General features: G+C 36.2%; 1 long non-coding RNA gene across 1 annotated transcript in view; it reads right to left on the bottom strand.

The window, feature by feature from the left end:
• Nucleotides 1-11,274: 11,274 nt before the first annotated feature.
• The window catches only part of LOC120889640 (uncharacterized), a 31,121-nt gene continuing 25,459 nt past the window's right edge, over nucleotides 11,275-16,936 (bottom strand). Inside the window, exon 2 of the long non-coding RNA XR_005733647.2 lies at nucleotides 11,275-13,035. This is a non-coding gene — a long non-coding RNA (uncharacterized LOC120889640). The remainder of the gene's footprint in view (nucleotides 13,036-16,936) is intronic.

Here is a 16,936-nt window from a genome sequence, read left to right as displayed (position 1 = left end):
AACAGGCAGGACAGCAACAAAAGCAATACAAAGAGGACTAACATGGACAGGTAACTGTAACAGGACTTAAGGCTCAGAAAAATAAAGAAAGGTCTAGAACAGAGATACTAAATGTGGACCAGTCATGTGAACCACAAGACTAAAATTCTTAACACCTTCCTCTACAGTCAGAAATTGTATAAAACATAAAGAGATTGCAATAAGTCTAATCCTTGACTTGCATCAATAATAGACGTCAAATTTTTTTTTCTGAGTTCCTTTTAAGGTCATAGAAAGAAATAAAGAGATTTAACTGGGTCATGAAGAAGATATACATTAAACTAGGACAAAGCACCACCATCAGCAAAGCAGAAATACATGAAAGGATCTATGGCCATGCCTTGAAGAAACACCTTGTGGAAAATTAAGCAGAGAAGGTAGGCGGACCTGCGACCCACCGCCAGGTCAGGCCCAGCAACCTGCGGAGTGACAGAGCTACCCCACGCACCTGCAGGGTAGGCGGACCTGCGACCCACCAGAAGAACAGATCCAGCGGCCTGCTGAGGGGCAGACCCGCCCCCTCCCCCGTGCCTGCAAGGTAGGCGGAACTGTGACCACTGGCAGATCAGGCCCAGTGGCCTGCTGAGGGGCGGAGCCGCCCCCTCCCCCCGCACCTACAAGGCAGGCGGACCTGCGACCCACAGGCAGATCAGGCCCAGCAACCTGCGGAGTGGCAGAGTTGCTCCACACGCCTGCAGGGTAGGTGGACCTGCGACCCACCAGCAGAACAGGTCCAGCGGCCTGCTGAGGGGCAGGCCCGCCCCCTCCCCCTGTGCCTGCAAGGTAGGTGGAACTGTGACCACTGGCAGATCAGGCCCAGCGGCCTGCTGAGGGGCGGAGCCGCCCCCTCACCCCCCGCCCCCACACCTGCAAGGTAGGCGGACTTGCGACCCACCGGCAGGTAAAGCCCAGCAACCTGTGGAGTGTCAGAGCTGCCCCACACGCCTGCAGGGTAGGCGGACCTGCCACCCACCAGCAGAACAGATCCAGCGGCCTGCTGAGGGGCAGGCCCACCCCCTCCCCCGGTGCCTGCAAGGTAGGCGGAACTGTGACCATCGGCAGATCAGGCCCAGCGGCCTGCGGAGGGTCGGAGCCGCCCCCTTCCCCCGCACCTGCAAGGTAGGCAGACCTGCGACCCACCAGCGGAACAGGCCCAGAGGCCTGCCAGCGTGGTAGACACGTCACCACAATTGGAGTAGGGGCAGAGCAGAGCCGCCACCCACGCCCGCAGGGTGGGCTGACCTGCGACCGACTGGTAGAGAAGACCTAGCGGCCCGCCAGCGTGGTAGACAGATCACCCCAATTGGAGGAGGATCACAGCCACTAACTGCCCTGCAAGGGAGATAATAAATAATAAACAGAGGGAAAATTTCAAAAACACAACAGTTTCACCAAGCAGAAAGAAACGCGAGCAGTAGGAAAAGACAAGGAAAGAAAGGACCACAAGCAATGCAGGTCAACTCAACTCTAGAAGAGGAAATAGCTGCAACAGATGGAATGTCAGATAAAGAATTCAGGATATACATGCTTCAGATGATCTGGAGTCTCAAGGAAGACATGATACAGCAAAATCAGACAATGAAAGATCACTTTGACAATGAATTACATAAACAAATCCAAGAAGCAAAAGATCAATTACACAGGGAGATAGAGGTAATAAAAAAAATAGAAATCCTAGAAATGCAGGAAGCAATAAACCAACTTAAAAACTCAATTGAGAATACTACCAGCAGAGTAGAACACTTAGAAGATAGAACATCAGACAATGAAGACAAAGTATTTCAACTTGAAAAGAACATAGACAGCTCAGCAAGACTGTTAAGAAACCATGAGCAGAACATCCAAGAAATATGGGATAACATAAAGTGACCAAACTTAAGAGTCATTGGGATACAGGAAGGCATAGAGGTCAAAACCAAAGGAATAAACAATCTATTCAATGAAATAATACGAGATAACTTCCCAGATGTGAGGAATGAGACAGAATCCCAAATCCTAGAAGCCTACAGGATGCCGAATGTGCAAAATCATAAGAGGTCCACACCTAGACACATTATAATGAAGATACCCAACATACAGAATAAGGAGAGAATTTTAAAAGCTACAAGAGAAAGGAAGCAGATTACATTTAGGGGTAAACCAATCAGGATAACAGCTGATCTTTCAACACAGACTCTGAAAGCTAGAAGATCCTGGAATAACATATTTCAAACACTGAAAGAAAATGGGTTCCAACCAAGAATCGTGTATCCGGCGAAATTAAGCTTCAGGATGGAAGATGAAATTAAAACCTTCCACAATAAACAAAAGTTAAAAGAATGTGCAGCTAGAAAATCATTTCTTCAAAAAATCGTTGGCAAAACATTACAGGAAGAGGAAATGGAAATAACAATGAAAACCAACAGTGGGAGGTAGGACAGTAAAGGGGGGAAAATAATCAAAGAGGAAAACAAATCAGGTTTAGTAACATTAATAAACAAATATGACTGGAAGAACAAACCATATCTCAATAATAACCCTAAATGTTAATGGCTTAAACTCACCAATTAAGAGACACAGGCTAGTTGAATGGATCACAAAACAAGACCAAAAAATATGCTGCCTACAGGAGACGCATTTGATAGGAAAAGACATACATAGACTGAAGGTGAAAGCTTGGGAAAAATCATATCACTCATATGGACTGCGGAAAAAAGCAGGAGTGTCCATACTCATAGATTTCAAGCCAAAGTTAATCAAAAGGGATAAAGAGGGACACTACATACTGCTCAAGGGAACCATACACCAACAAGACATAACAATCATAAATATATATGCCCCAAACAACGGTGCTGCTATGTTCATCAAGCAAACTCTTCTCAAGTTCAAGAGTCTAATAGACCACCATACAATAATCATGGGAGACTTCAACACACCTCTCTCTTGGGGCTGGGGATGTGGCTCAAGCGGTAGTGCGCTCGCCTAGCATGCGTGCGGCCCGGGTTCGATCCTCAGCAGCACCACATACCAACAAAAATGTTGTGTCCGCCAAGAACTAAGAAAAAAATAAATAAATGTTAAAATTCTCTCTCTCTCTCTCTCTCTGTCCCCCTCTGTCTCTCACTCTCTCTTTAAAAAAAAAAAAACACACCTCTCTCACCACTGAACAGATCTTCCAAAAAAAGTTGAATAAGGAAACTATAGAACTCAATAACACAATTAACAACCTAGACTTAATTGACATATATAGAATATACCACCCAACATCAAGCAGTTACACTTTTTTCTCAGCAGCACATGGATCCTTCTCAAAAAATAGATCATATATTATGTCACAGGGCAACTCTTAGACAATATAAAGGAGTAGAGATAATACCATGCATCTTATCTGATCACAATGGAATGAAACTGAAAATCAACAATAAAAGAAGGAAGGAAAAATCATCATGCATCACTTGGAGAATGAACAATAAGTTACTGAATGATCAGTGGGTTTTAGAAGACATCAAGGAGAAAATTGAAAAATTCTTAGAGTTAAATGAAAACACAGACACAACATATCGGAATATATGGGACACATTGAAAGCAGTTCTAAGAGGAAAATTCATTGCTTGGAGTTCATTCCTTAAAAAAAGAAAAAAAACAACAAATAAATGATCTCATAATTCATCTCAAAATCCTAGAAAAAAAGAGCAAAACAACAGCAAAAGAAGTAGAAAGCAAGAAATAATTAAAATCAGAGCTGAAATTAATGAAATCGAAACAACAATTGAAAAAATTGACAAAACTAAAAGTTGGTTCTTCAAAAAAAATAATAAAATCGACAGACCCTTAGCCATGCTAACGAAGAGAAGAAGAGAGAGAACTCAAATTACTAGCATACGGGATGAAAAAGGCAATATCACAACAGACGCTTCAGAAATACAGAAGATAATCAGAAATTATTTTGAATCCTTATACTCCAATAAAATAGAAGATAGTGAAGACATCGATAAATTTCTTAAGTCATATAATCTGCCCAGGTTGAGTCAGGAGGATATAGACAACCTAAACAGACCAATATCAATTGAGGAAATAGAAGAAACCATCAAAAGATTACCATCTAAGAAAAGCCCAGAACCGAATGGGTATACAGCAGAGTTTTACAAAACCTTTAAAGAGGAACTAATACCAATACTTTTCAAGCTATTTCAGGAAATAGAAAAAGAGGGAGAACTTCCAAATTCATTCTACGAGGCCAACATCACCCTGATTCCGAAACCAGACAAAGACACTTCAAAGAAAGAAAACTACAGACCAATATCTCTAATGAACCTAGATGCAAAAGTCCTCAATAAAATTCTGGCGAAATGGATACAAAAACATATCAAAAAAATTGTGCACCATGATCAAGTAGGATTCATTCCTGGGATGCAAGGCTGGTTCAATATACGGAAATCAATAAATGTTATTCACCACATCAATAGACTTAAAAATAACAACCATATGATCATCTTGATAGATGCAGAAAAAGCATTCGACAAAGTACAGCATCCCTTTATGTTCAAAACTCTCGAAAAACTAGGGATTACAGGAACATACCTCAACATTGTAAAAGCAATCTATGCTAAGCCTCAGGCTAGCATCATTCTGAATGGAGAAAAATTGAAAGCATTCCCTCTAAAATCTGGAATAAGACAGGGATGCCCTCTCTCACCACTTCTTTTCAACATAGTTCTTGAAACACTGGCCAGAGCAATTAGACAGACGAAAGAAATTAAAGGCATAAAAATAGGAAAAGAAGAACTTAAATTATCACTATTTGCAGATGACATGATTCTATACCTAGCAGACCCAAAAGGGTCTATAAAGAAACTATTAGAGCTAATAAATGAATTCAGCAAAGTGGCAGGATATAAAATCAACACGCATAAATCAAAGGCATTCCTATATATCAGCGACAAATCCTCTGAAATGGAAATGAGGACAACCACCCCATTCACAATATCCTCAAAAATAATAAAATACTTGGGAATTAACCTAACAAAAGAGGTGAAAGACTTATACAATGAAAACTACAGAACTCTAAAGAGAGAAACTGAAGAAGATCTTAGAAGATGGAAAAATATACCCTGTTCATGGATAGGCAGAACTAACATCATCAAAATGGTGATATTACCAAAAGTTCTCTATAGGTTTAATGCAATGCCAATCAAAATCTCAACGGCATTTCTTATAGAAATAGAGAAAGCAATCATGAAATTCATATGGAAAAATAAAAGACCCAGAATAGCAAAAACAATGCTAAGCAGGAAGTGTGAATCAGATGGTATAGCGATACCAGACTTCAAACTATACTACAGAGTAATAGTAACAAAAATAGCATGGTACTGGTACCAAAACAGGCGGGTGGACCAATGGTACAGAATAGAGGACACAGAAACCAACCCACAAAACTACAACTTTCTTATATTTGATAAAGGGGCTAAAAGCATGCAATGGAGGAAGGATAGGATCTTCAACAAATGGTGCTGGGAAAACTGGAAATCCCATGCAACAAAAAGAAACTGAATCCCTTTCTCTCGCCATGAACAAAAGTTAACTCAAAATGGATCAAGGAGCTTGAAATCAAATCAGAGACATGGCATCTGATACAAGAAAAAGTTGGCTATGACCTACATACTGTGGGGTCGGGCCCCAAATTCCTCAATAGGACACCCATAGCACAAGAGTTAACATCTAGAATCAACAAATGGGACTTACTCAAACTAAAAAGTTTTTTCTCAGCAAAAGAAACAATAAGAGAGGTAAATAGGGAGCCTACATCATGGGAACAAATCTTTACTCCTCACACTTCAGATAGAGCCCTAATATCCAGAGTATATAAAGAACTCAAAAAATTAGACAATAAGATAACAAATAACCCAATCAACAAATGGGCCAAGGACCTGAACAGACACTTCTCAGAGGATGACATACAATCAATCAACAAGTACATGAAAAAATGCTCACCATCTCTAGCAATCAGAGAAATGCAAATCAAAACCACCCTAAGATACCATCTCACTCCAGTAAGATTGGCAGCCATTATGAAGTCAAACAACAATAAGTGTTGGAGAAGGATGTGGAGAAAAGGGTACACTTGTACACTGCTGGTGGGACTGCAAAATGGTGAGGCCAATTTGGAAAGCAGTATGGAGATTCCTGGGAAAGCTGGGAATAGATCCACCATTTGACCCAGCTATCGCCCTTCTCGGACTATTCCCTGAGGACCTTAAAAGAGCGCACTATAGGGATATGGCCACATCAATGATTATAGCGGCACAATTCACAATAGCTAGACTGTGGAACCAACCTAGATGCCCTTCAGTAGATGAATGGATAAAAAAAATGTGGCATCTATACACAATGGAGTACTATGCAGCACTAAGAAATGACAAAATCATAGAATTTGCAGGGAAATGGATGGCATTAGAGCAGATTATGCTAAGTGAAGCTAGCCAAGCCCTAAAAACCAAATGCCAAATGTCTTCTTTGATATAAAGTGAGCAACTAAGAACAGAACAGGAGGGAAGAGCATGAGGAAAAGACTAACAGTAAACAAAGACGAATGGGGGGAGAGAAAGGGAGAGAGAAGGGAAAGAATATGGAAATGGTAGGAGACCTTCAATGATACACAAAATTATAAGAGGTTATGAGGGGCAAGGGGGAGGGGAAAAAAGGGAGAGAATTGAACAATAGCAGAGGAGATAGAGAGGGAAGATGGGAGGGGAGGGGAGGGGAGGGGGGATAGTAGGGGATAGGAAAGGTAGCAGAATACAACAGTCACTAATATGTCATTATGTAAAAATGTGAGTATGTAACAGATGTGATTCTGCAATCTGTATTTGGGGTAAAAATGGGAGTTCAAAACTCAATTGAGTCAAATGTATGAAAGATGATATATCATGAGCTCTGTAATGTTTTGAACAATCAATAAAAAAAGAACAAAAAAATAAAAAAAAATTACAATAAAAATTTTTTAAAAAAGAGGAAAAAAAAGAAAATTAAGCAGAGTAATAAGATACAAAGTCAATACAAAATTAACTGGATTTTTACATAATCATGCCTGTGGGGATTAGAGAAGCCTTCGAAAATAAGGCACCATTTGAGAGAAAAGTTGAGCCGCCGAAATAGAATGCTCCAGAATACTCACTGGCATTAAAAAGAACACCAAACTCATAGAGCACAGAATTCTCGATGAACATCTAAGAGGGCAATGTGGAGGAAGCAGTGGAGAGGAGGGCAGTTTAGAGAAAAGCTGGACACAGATTGTGGGAAGCGTGAGTGCTCTTCTGAGAGCAGCAGGAGTTAAATAAGAGGTGAAGGCGACACCCAACAAACAAGGACATTGTTCTAAGTAGAGCAGTGACATCTGCACATCAATGCTTTCATAGATTTCTTTCACAATATTCTCTTTTTTTGCAGGAGGGTACTGGGGATTGAACTCAGGGGCACTCAACTGCTGAAGACATCCCCAGTCCTATTTTGTATTTTAGTAAGAGGCAGGATCTCACTAAGTTGCTTCTGCATCTTGCTTTTGCTGAGGCTAGATTTGAACTCACAGTCCTCCTGCCTCAGCCTCCTCAGTGGCTGGGATTACAGGTGTACACCATCGTACCTGGCTTCATAATATTCTAGCAGAAGAAGAAGGAAGTGATATTAGCTAAGAGAAAAGTTGATAAAATCTTGGAACACAACAGTGACAATGGGGTGAAAAATGAAATTGGATCAAGGCTTTACTGGTAGATTCTATCAAACCTTTAGGAAAGAAATAACAATTCTTTACAAACTTTTAGAAAATGGAAATTTAAAAAAAAACACATCCCAAACTACCTTATAAAGACATTATAAGATAGGAAAACCCAGACCAATAACTTTCATGAACAGATATATAAAAATCCTTAACAAATTATTAGAAAATCAAATTCAGTAATATATTAAAGAGTAATGGATTGGGAGTAAGTGGGGCTTATCTCAAGAATGCAAGATAGTTTACCTGGCAATAATTCAGCATATCTAGCATATTTTATCTTGCAAAAATGAGTCAATATAATTCAGTATATTAACAAAAAAATGAGAAAAACCATATATCTCACTCAACAGAGGCAAACAAACATAAAACAAAAATCAACATTTAAAATTTTGCTAACATTCAAGATTTTTAAAAAATAACTCTCAGTGTACTGGAAATAATAGAGAGCTTCTCAAGATGATAAAGAGCATCTATATAAAGCATACATTTGACACTATACACAAGGTAAAAAACCAAGGCCTTTTCACCTAAAATCAAAATTAAAGCAAAGATACTCATTCTCACCACTCCCATTCAACATTATATGGGAGGCTGTAGTTAGGGGAAAAAAGACGAGAAAAAAATCACACAGATTAGAAAGAAAAAAGTAAAATAGTTATCCTTTGCAGGCAACACAATTGTATATGCAAAATACTAAAGTAATGCACTAATAAGTGAATTTAGTGAATAAGATATAGAATTAATGCAAAATTAACTGGATTTCACATAATATCTATGAAAAACTGAAAAATTCAATTTATAAACATATTACTTAAAAGGGCACACATATATATATGAAATACTCAGGGATAAATTTAATAAAAATATATGCATCCCTACCTTGAATATTAGAAAACATTGCTCAGAGAAATTACAGAAGATATAAATTGTGGAGAGAAGTTATACTTCTGTCTTGGAAAACTTAATATTACTAAAATGTTAGGTTTTCCCAGGTGGTCTATATAGTGGATACGATCCAAATCAATACTGAAACAGGATATTTTGTTTATGGAAATTTGCAATGTTAAAGCTGGATCCAGTGGCCCATACCTGTAATCCCAACAATTCAGGAAGCTGAGGCAGGAAGATGGCAAATTCAATGCCAACCTTGGCAAATTAGCAAGACTATCTCAAAACAAAAAGGGCTGGGGCTGTAGTTCAGTAATAGAGCATCCCTGGGTTCATCCCTTGTACTTCCAGAAAAGAAAGCAAAGGAAGGAAGGAAGGGAAAGAAAATTATTGCAAAGCTAATTCCAAAATTTATATGTAATGCAAAGACCCTAGAACAGCTAAAACAAATTTAGAAACAACTCACAAATGGTGAAGGTTGGAAGACTTACATTTTAGATTTATTATAAATCAACAAAATTAAGACAGTATAATATTGGCATAGATATAAACACCAATAAACAGAATAGATATCAAAAATATATACAAAAATATGTAGTCAATTAATTTTTTATTAAAAATAATTCAGAGAGTAAATTAATGAAGAATAAATTCATCGATAAAGAGTATGGAAATAGCTAAATTGCAGTTCTTACTTTATATCACAGAAAAATGAATTTGAAATCACTCTTAGGCATAATATGAAAGTTAAAACTATAAAGTTTCTAGGAAAAAGAACAGTACAAAAATCTTTGCAACCTTATATTTGGCAAAGCTTTCTCTAACAGAAAACAAAAAGGATAACATATAAATATAAGTTCATTACATTATTTTAATTCTATTCTTCCAAAGATACCATTAAGAAGATGAAAAGGCAAGCTATGGACTGGGTGGAAATATTTGCTCTACATATGTTCAAGAAAAGACTTGAACCCAGGATATATGAAGAACTTTTTTGAAGAGATTATATAACAAACAACCCAAATAAAAACAGTAAAAGTATTTGAACAAACACTTCTTAAAGAAAGGTATTTCTTAAAGAAAGTGACCTGCAAACCCAAAATGCATGTGAAAAGATGTTCAATAGCATTAGTTATCACATAAATGCAAATTAAAATCACAAGAACTTGCAATGACAGACAAATCAGAATGGTTAAATTAATAACACTGTCAATACCAAGTGCTGATGAGAATGCAGAAGCCCTGAATTCTCATACACTGCTGGGAGGACAGAAAATGTGCAACCATTTATGAAAGCAACGGGGTGGATTTGTTTTAATAAAACTAAGCATACACTTACTCTACAACCCAACAACTTCATGAGGGGGGAAAAAAGGTTTAAGCTAAAAAATACTCTTGCTTTTTGATCTTTTCCTTTATGTTTAGTTTTTTAAGTTTTAGTTTTTTATGAAATTCTTGTCTACCCAAAGATCATGAATATATTCTTCTATGCTGTCATCCAGAAGTTTATAATTTTTAGCTTTCACATTTAGTCTTTTTTAATACTTTTTTATTTGTTCTTATTAGTTATGCCTGATAGTAGAATGGTAGAATGTATTTTGACATATTATGCATACATGGAGTAGAACTTCTCATTCTTCTGGTTGTACATGATTAGGATTATATTGGTTATATATTCATATATGCACATAGATTAGAAATGTTCAATTCATTCTACTTACTGTCTTTCCTATTCCCATTCCCCCTCCCTTCCCTTCATTCATATTTAGTCTTGAAATGACTTTGTATATAAGAAAAGGATCAAGATTCATTTTTCTCCACTGACTTACTAAACTACCCAAACCTCTTACTAGAAAGACTACCTTTCTCCCACACTGCCTCTCTTAGCCATAAATCAAATGTCCTTACAGATGAGATTTACCTTTTGACAGTCTTTTTCATTGATCTTTTCATTTAGTCTTATGCCAAGGCCATATCACATTAATTACTGTAATTTTATGATAGATCTTGCCTGCATTGTGTAAGTTATCTAATCTTGTTCTTCTTTTGGTGTTTTTCTCAAAAAATGGGCGAGGAAGCAACAATTTTAAAGATTAGAGCAAGCACTATATCAGAATATCCAGGGAAATTCTTATCCCTGACTGTCAATGTCATACATATCAGTCCACTAGCATCATCACTCACATTTTTATGTCATTTGGAAAATTATTCTTAGATTCATGGATTCCAATAAACAAAAATGTGGTCCCTGAAGAGGCTGAAAAGGTGTGTTGAAGGAGAGGAGCAGACACTCCGAGATTAACATAGAACGAGAGAAACCTGTTTCTAAACCTTCAACAAAACTGCAAAGTACTGGCATAAAAACAGACACAGTGACCAATGGAACACAATAGTGAGTTTAGAAGAGTGCCAGCACACAAATGGGGGAAAGGACACATCTTCTATAAATGGTGCTGAGAAAACTGGGTGCCCACATTTCAGAAGAATGAAATCTTACACCATATACAAAAATCAATTCAAAATGAATAAAAATCTTAAACTTAAGACCTAAAAATAAAACTACTTGAGGAAAAATAAGGAAAAGCTCCATGACATTGATTCAGACAAGGATTTATTGGTTAGGTCTTTAAAAGCACAGGTACCAAAAGCAAAAATGGATGAACAGGTTTACATAAACTTATGTTCTGCACAACAAAGGAATCAATAAAGTAAAGAAATGACATACCAATTGGTAAAAGATATTTGCAAACCATGCATCTGATAATAAGTTAATACTCAAAATGTTTAAGAAATCCAAACAATTTGATAGTTAAAAAAGCCACACAATTTTAAAGTGAGTAAAAGATCTAAACAGACATTACTGAAAAGAAGAGATATGACTGGACAATAGATATATGAAAAATTGCTCAGCATCTCTAATCATCAGGGAAATGTGAATTAAAACTACAATGAGACACCTCTCATATGTTAAAATGGCTATCATCATAAATGTGAATAAGAAAAGTATGAGAGAGGTTGTGGAGAAAAGGGGACTCTCGCACATCACTGGTAGGGATGCAAATTAGCACAGCCATCTTGAAAAATAATATGGAGATTCCTCAAACAACTAAAAATAGAATTGCCACATGACCCAGCAATCCTACTTCTGGAAATATATACAAAGAAACTGAAATTGGAATGTCAAAGAGGCATCTGCACTCCTGTGTTCATTTCACATCATTCACAATAGCCAAGATATGGAAGCAACCTAAGTGTCTATCAAGAGATTAATGGAGAAAGAAAGGGTGGTCTATTTTCACAAAGCAATACTATATAGCCTTAAAAATTAAGGAAGTTCTGTCATTTGAGATACGATGGATGGAACAGGTGACATCATTCCAAGTAAAATATGTTAGGCATAGAAAAACAAATACTGTATGATCTAAAGAAATCAATATCATTGAAACAGTAGAAAGGTGTTAACTGAGATGGAGAGGAAGAAGGAGAGATGGAGAAAGGGAAGAAGTTGATCAAAGATTCGGCATCTCAGATTGGAGAAATATGTTTCAGTGATTTATTGCCCTACATGGTTACCACAATTAACAATAACATTTGTATATTTCATAATTACTAAAATAGATGTTTAGTGTTCTCACCACACACACACACACACACACACACACACACACACACACACACACACAAAATGATAAATTAGTGAAGTAATGGACATGTTAACTGAGTTTTTTTCATATTGTATACAGAAATCAAAATATCATATTGCACTTCATAAATGTACACAATTATTGCTTGCCAATTAAAAATAAATTTTAAAACGGGACTGAGCATTTTTGTTCCACAGGTTGAGTTCAATTCCCCTTGAGATCATTGAAAGCCATTTGAGATGGGGGTTAAAAAAAAGAAGAAGAAAAAAAAACATGAAATTCTTGGAGCACACAGGAAAAGAACTAGGGAAAGGCTCTTCGATGACCTAGAGAGCAGTAGAAAATGTTCCATCTTGGATCTCCAATCTGGTGGACATCAGAGGAAGCCCCAGAGGTGAGACTAGATATATCCTCAGCAACAAAGCCATAGAATAGAAGTGTTGTCACGAAAACAGAAGTGGCTACAGGCGCAATTCCATTCAGAGAGGATCTCTCCGGACCTCTTCGCAAACATTAACCCAGCAGCCAGAGATGGTGAGAAGAAAGCACTTTTCCTTCTGTTTTCCTAGGTCTCTGTCCTGGTTGCCCCATTGCTCCTTCCCCTCTTTCTCCTCCTTCAGCAGCTTTATGTTTGCTTCCTTATTTTGTTCCTTTCAACTCTGGTCCTCTTCCTTCAAAATCCTTACTTGTGCAGGAACAAAGGCCTGAAATCTGGAGAACAATTTGAGAAAAGTTGAGATTCCTCAGGGAATCTGACCTGGAGTAGGCTGTCTATAAATACTCAAGCTGTGTGACAGCAGGAAGTCCTTCAGTTTAAATTATAAATCCAAGACTTCTTGAAAGAGATATAGCTATTGAGTTCATCAACGCTGAATTTTTTTTAAGTAATAAAAATTACTAGAAATAAGTACCACCTCAGCTAAATTAAAAAGCCCAATTATCAGAAAAACATTATCAGCCAGTATTTCCAAGAAACTGATATTACTGGCTGCTTCTGGTGGGAAGGAAAGGAACTTGGAAAATCCAAGTACAGGAGTATTATTTTTCATTGTTTATATTTTTCATTTTATTTGAATTTTTAATCATGTGCATTTATTATATCTTAAGTTAAAAATTAAAATAAGATACTATTAAAATAAAATTTTAAGATAATTGTGTCCTTTGTATTACTTTTGAAATTCTACTCAAAGGAAATAATCTTAAAAGCAAAACACTATTTAGCAAACGATGGAAATATAAAAATACAGAAATATAATATAGTAATAAAATTAATATTACACATTTTAATGATATTAGAAAGTCTTTATGGTTCATTTGTTCATCTTGCATTTTTAAATGAGTACTTATATTATGCCTAAAAACATATTGCTAAAAGACAAAGGCAAGATAAAAGAAGTTTTGACTCTCGATAGACCTGGTTGTAATCTGCATTCACCACTCACTAGGGGAAAAAAGTTGCCAGTAAAATAAAAAAAATTGTCAGCCTCAAAATATACATGTTAAAATTACAATGAAATTTCCTATTGCCTAGAAAACAAGTGAGAACAAAAAAATAAAATGTTCCTGACTTTTTATATCACCCTAAGATTGACAGTCTTTAATATACACAGCTGGTGGGTTTGTAAATTGCCACCAACATACCAAAATCAATTTGGCAAAATTTATCAAAATTGTTCACAAATGTTCAAATTTTCTCACCCATTCTATTTTTACAAATATATCCAAAAAAATAATTTAAAGCAAGCCAAAAATTATTCATTAAAAAATTTATTCTAACATTAGAATATGAAGCCTTTAAAAATAACTTTTATACAAATTTACTTTCTCTTACATAAATATGTCTGAGCTTTCCATATAATTTGAAAAAGAAAGCAGCAGATGTTTATTACTTTAAATAAAACTGTTTATTACTTTAAGAGAATTTACTTCATCTTACATATTTATGTTTTTCATATAATTTTCATAATTCAAAAAACAATATGTTTATTAAAGAAACAGAAAAAATTTCACTTTGTACCAGAAATCTCCAATCACATTAATAAATTGATGTTTAATAATTGCTAAGAACTTCTTTTAGGCCAGAAATAACTTTGATGATGATGATAATTATGGAGTGTGTATTCTAACTTATTCCTCACAATAACCCTATGAAACAGGTACAATATCATTCCCAATGTATATATAAGGGAACAAGGCACTGGTAATTATAGAACTTACTCCCATATACATAGTTTTTTAAGTAAGTGGAAAAGCTAGGATTTGAGAACTTGGAAATCTAAATGTATAACCATTATATTCTTCTCCCTCTTAGTCTAGCTCTATTCTAGAAATTCTATGAGAATTTAAACAACTTCTGAAACCTCCCTGTGTTACAATTCTTTAAGTAGTAACAATAATACAGTTTTACATGTTTTAACTTGGTACATGTTTGAACTAAGTTACAAACATGCTGGGTGAATCAAAAGGAAGCATGTTTTGAAATTTCATATGCCCATGGAAAAACTGATCTATGTGGCAAAGCTATCTTGCTAAGAAAGAAAGAAAATGAATCTTAGAAAGTGCCCTAAAAAGATAGTTACAAATAACCAATTAGCCAATTAATTAAATCTAAATGAACTTTTCCTGTTTGCTCACCTAACAAAAATGCACTTCTTGAGCACAAGAACTCTGACATATTTTGTACCTTCTCTGAGCCTAACAGAGAGCTCTCCATACAATAGATGCTTAGTAACTGTTTTATTCATGATATAGTCAGTCAGACGTCATAACATGGTCTGCTGAATCCTATGTATATTAAAAATATGCTATATATTATAAAATTTATATATATATATATTTTTTTTTAAACATGGTCTATATAATGACTTTAAGAAATTTGTGTATGACTCCATGCTAGAAAACAACTTATTAGAAGCATTAGGAGTAAAGCAATACAGGAAATCATAAGCCCATTATTGCAGGGTAGTGAATGCTGGGTAGCATGGCAGAACTGCAGAAAATAAATCCATGTTGTAAGACAGGTCATCCTCAGAGTTAGGCTTGGAAACTTACCCAACAAGAGACTATAAACAGCTTCCAAAAGGAGAAACTACTAACCCTTCCTCAATGGTGACCACTGATTAAGATTGAAGTAATTATCCAATAGGAAAAGGCAAGAGAGAAGCAATGACAGAAAAAGGGCTTTAACTTAACACAACCTCCTACAGTGTGTACCCTGAAAGATCAAGGTAATAACACCTAACCCTGAAGAATCCTTCAGTTTGAGAAACACTTTCCAATGCTGGATGAGCTAATTTCATGTAATCTTAAAATATATATATATATAATTAGCTAATTTCATGTAATCTTTTATATATATTATAAATGGACCTTTATTTTATTTATATGCGGTACTGAGATTCAAATCCAGGGCCTCACACATGCTAGGCAAGTGCTCTACCACTGAGCCACAACCCCAACCCCTCATGTAATCTTCACAGCCACCCTCATAGTCAGGAAGTTATGAAAGGATTGTTGTTAATACTTTTCTACCCAGAAATAGGGGCTCAGGTTGAAGGGCTAAGTGTAATTATGAAGGATCAGGCAATTTAGATGACACTGGTAAATTGCAATGCCAGACTATCCTTGAATTGCCTTGAAACCTTTATATATTTTTATTTGTTATTTTTCTTCATTTATTTATTTGTCCATTCAGAAATAAATTGCAAGGTCAAGGTGTAGCAGCCCAGATTGTAAGCCACTCAACAACTTCTGTGAAGATGTGTCTTGGTTCCTTTGAAAATATATGAACATCTAACATCCAACTTGGAGTACCAGCAAAAACTCTGACACAACAGAAAGATTGTGCAGTTAATTATTGTCTCTATGTTCCAGGAGTTTAAAAAAGAAATATACATTATTTTATTTTTATTAACCATTCTTCTTTGTCAGGTATGTTACATTTGCCCATGTTTTTCTTTATGTGTTTTTAATACTGTCACACTAGTTTATTTTTATTTGCCTGCCTTTTCCCATTCACTTATTTCCATATCCCTTTGACATTTTAATTTCAGCCCATTTTGAGGCACTATTAAAAGCAATATTTATTTATATGATGTTGACACAAAAGTAAGTTGCAGTGAGATGAAAAGTATTCAGGAGAAAGAAGTAAAACTTAGACGTTTCTCAAAAAGTTTGTGAAGCAGGAAATAGGAGTAACTCTAAGAAGGCTACAGAGTGGAGATATTTATATAAATATTTTTTTTAGTTGTAGATGGACAGAATTTATTTATTTATTTGTTTGTTTGTTTGTTTGTTTGTTTGTTTATTTTTATGTGGTGCTGAGAATTGAACCCATGACTCACACATGAAAGGCAGGCTCTACCACTGAGCTACAGCCCAGCCTTGAAGATGTTTTGATATGGGAAGACTTCAGAACCTTCTATAATGAGGACCATGATTTAAAAGGCAGGGCTGAATTAACACCTGAGGAACCTGAATTAAAAAGCTGTCTATTTGCTATTCTGCCTCTGGGACCAAGACTGAATGGGTATATTCCCAGCAGGTACCTGGTTAACCCCAAAGAGTACTTTGTTCCCATTATGTTAAAAGCATTAGGCCCTTGAGGATACAG

The sequence above is a fragment of the Ictidomys tridecemlineatus genome, chromosome 4, assembly GCF_052094955.1.
Source record: "Ictidomys tridecemlineatus isolate mIctTri1 chromosome 4, mIctTri1.hap1, whole genome shotgun sequence".
Classification (NCBI taxonomy): Eukaryota; Metazoa; Chordata; class Mammalia; order Rodentia; family Sciuridae; genus Ictidomys; species Ictidomys tridecemlineatus.
The sequence above is the reverse complement of the archived record's forward strand: the minus strand, read 5'-3'. Positions and strand labels throughout refer to the sequence as shown.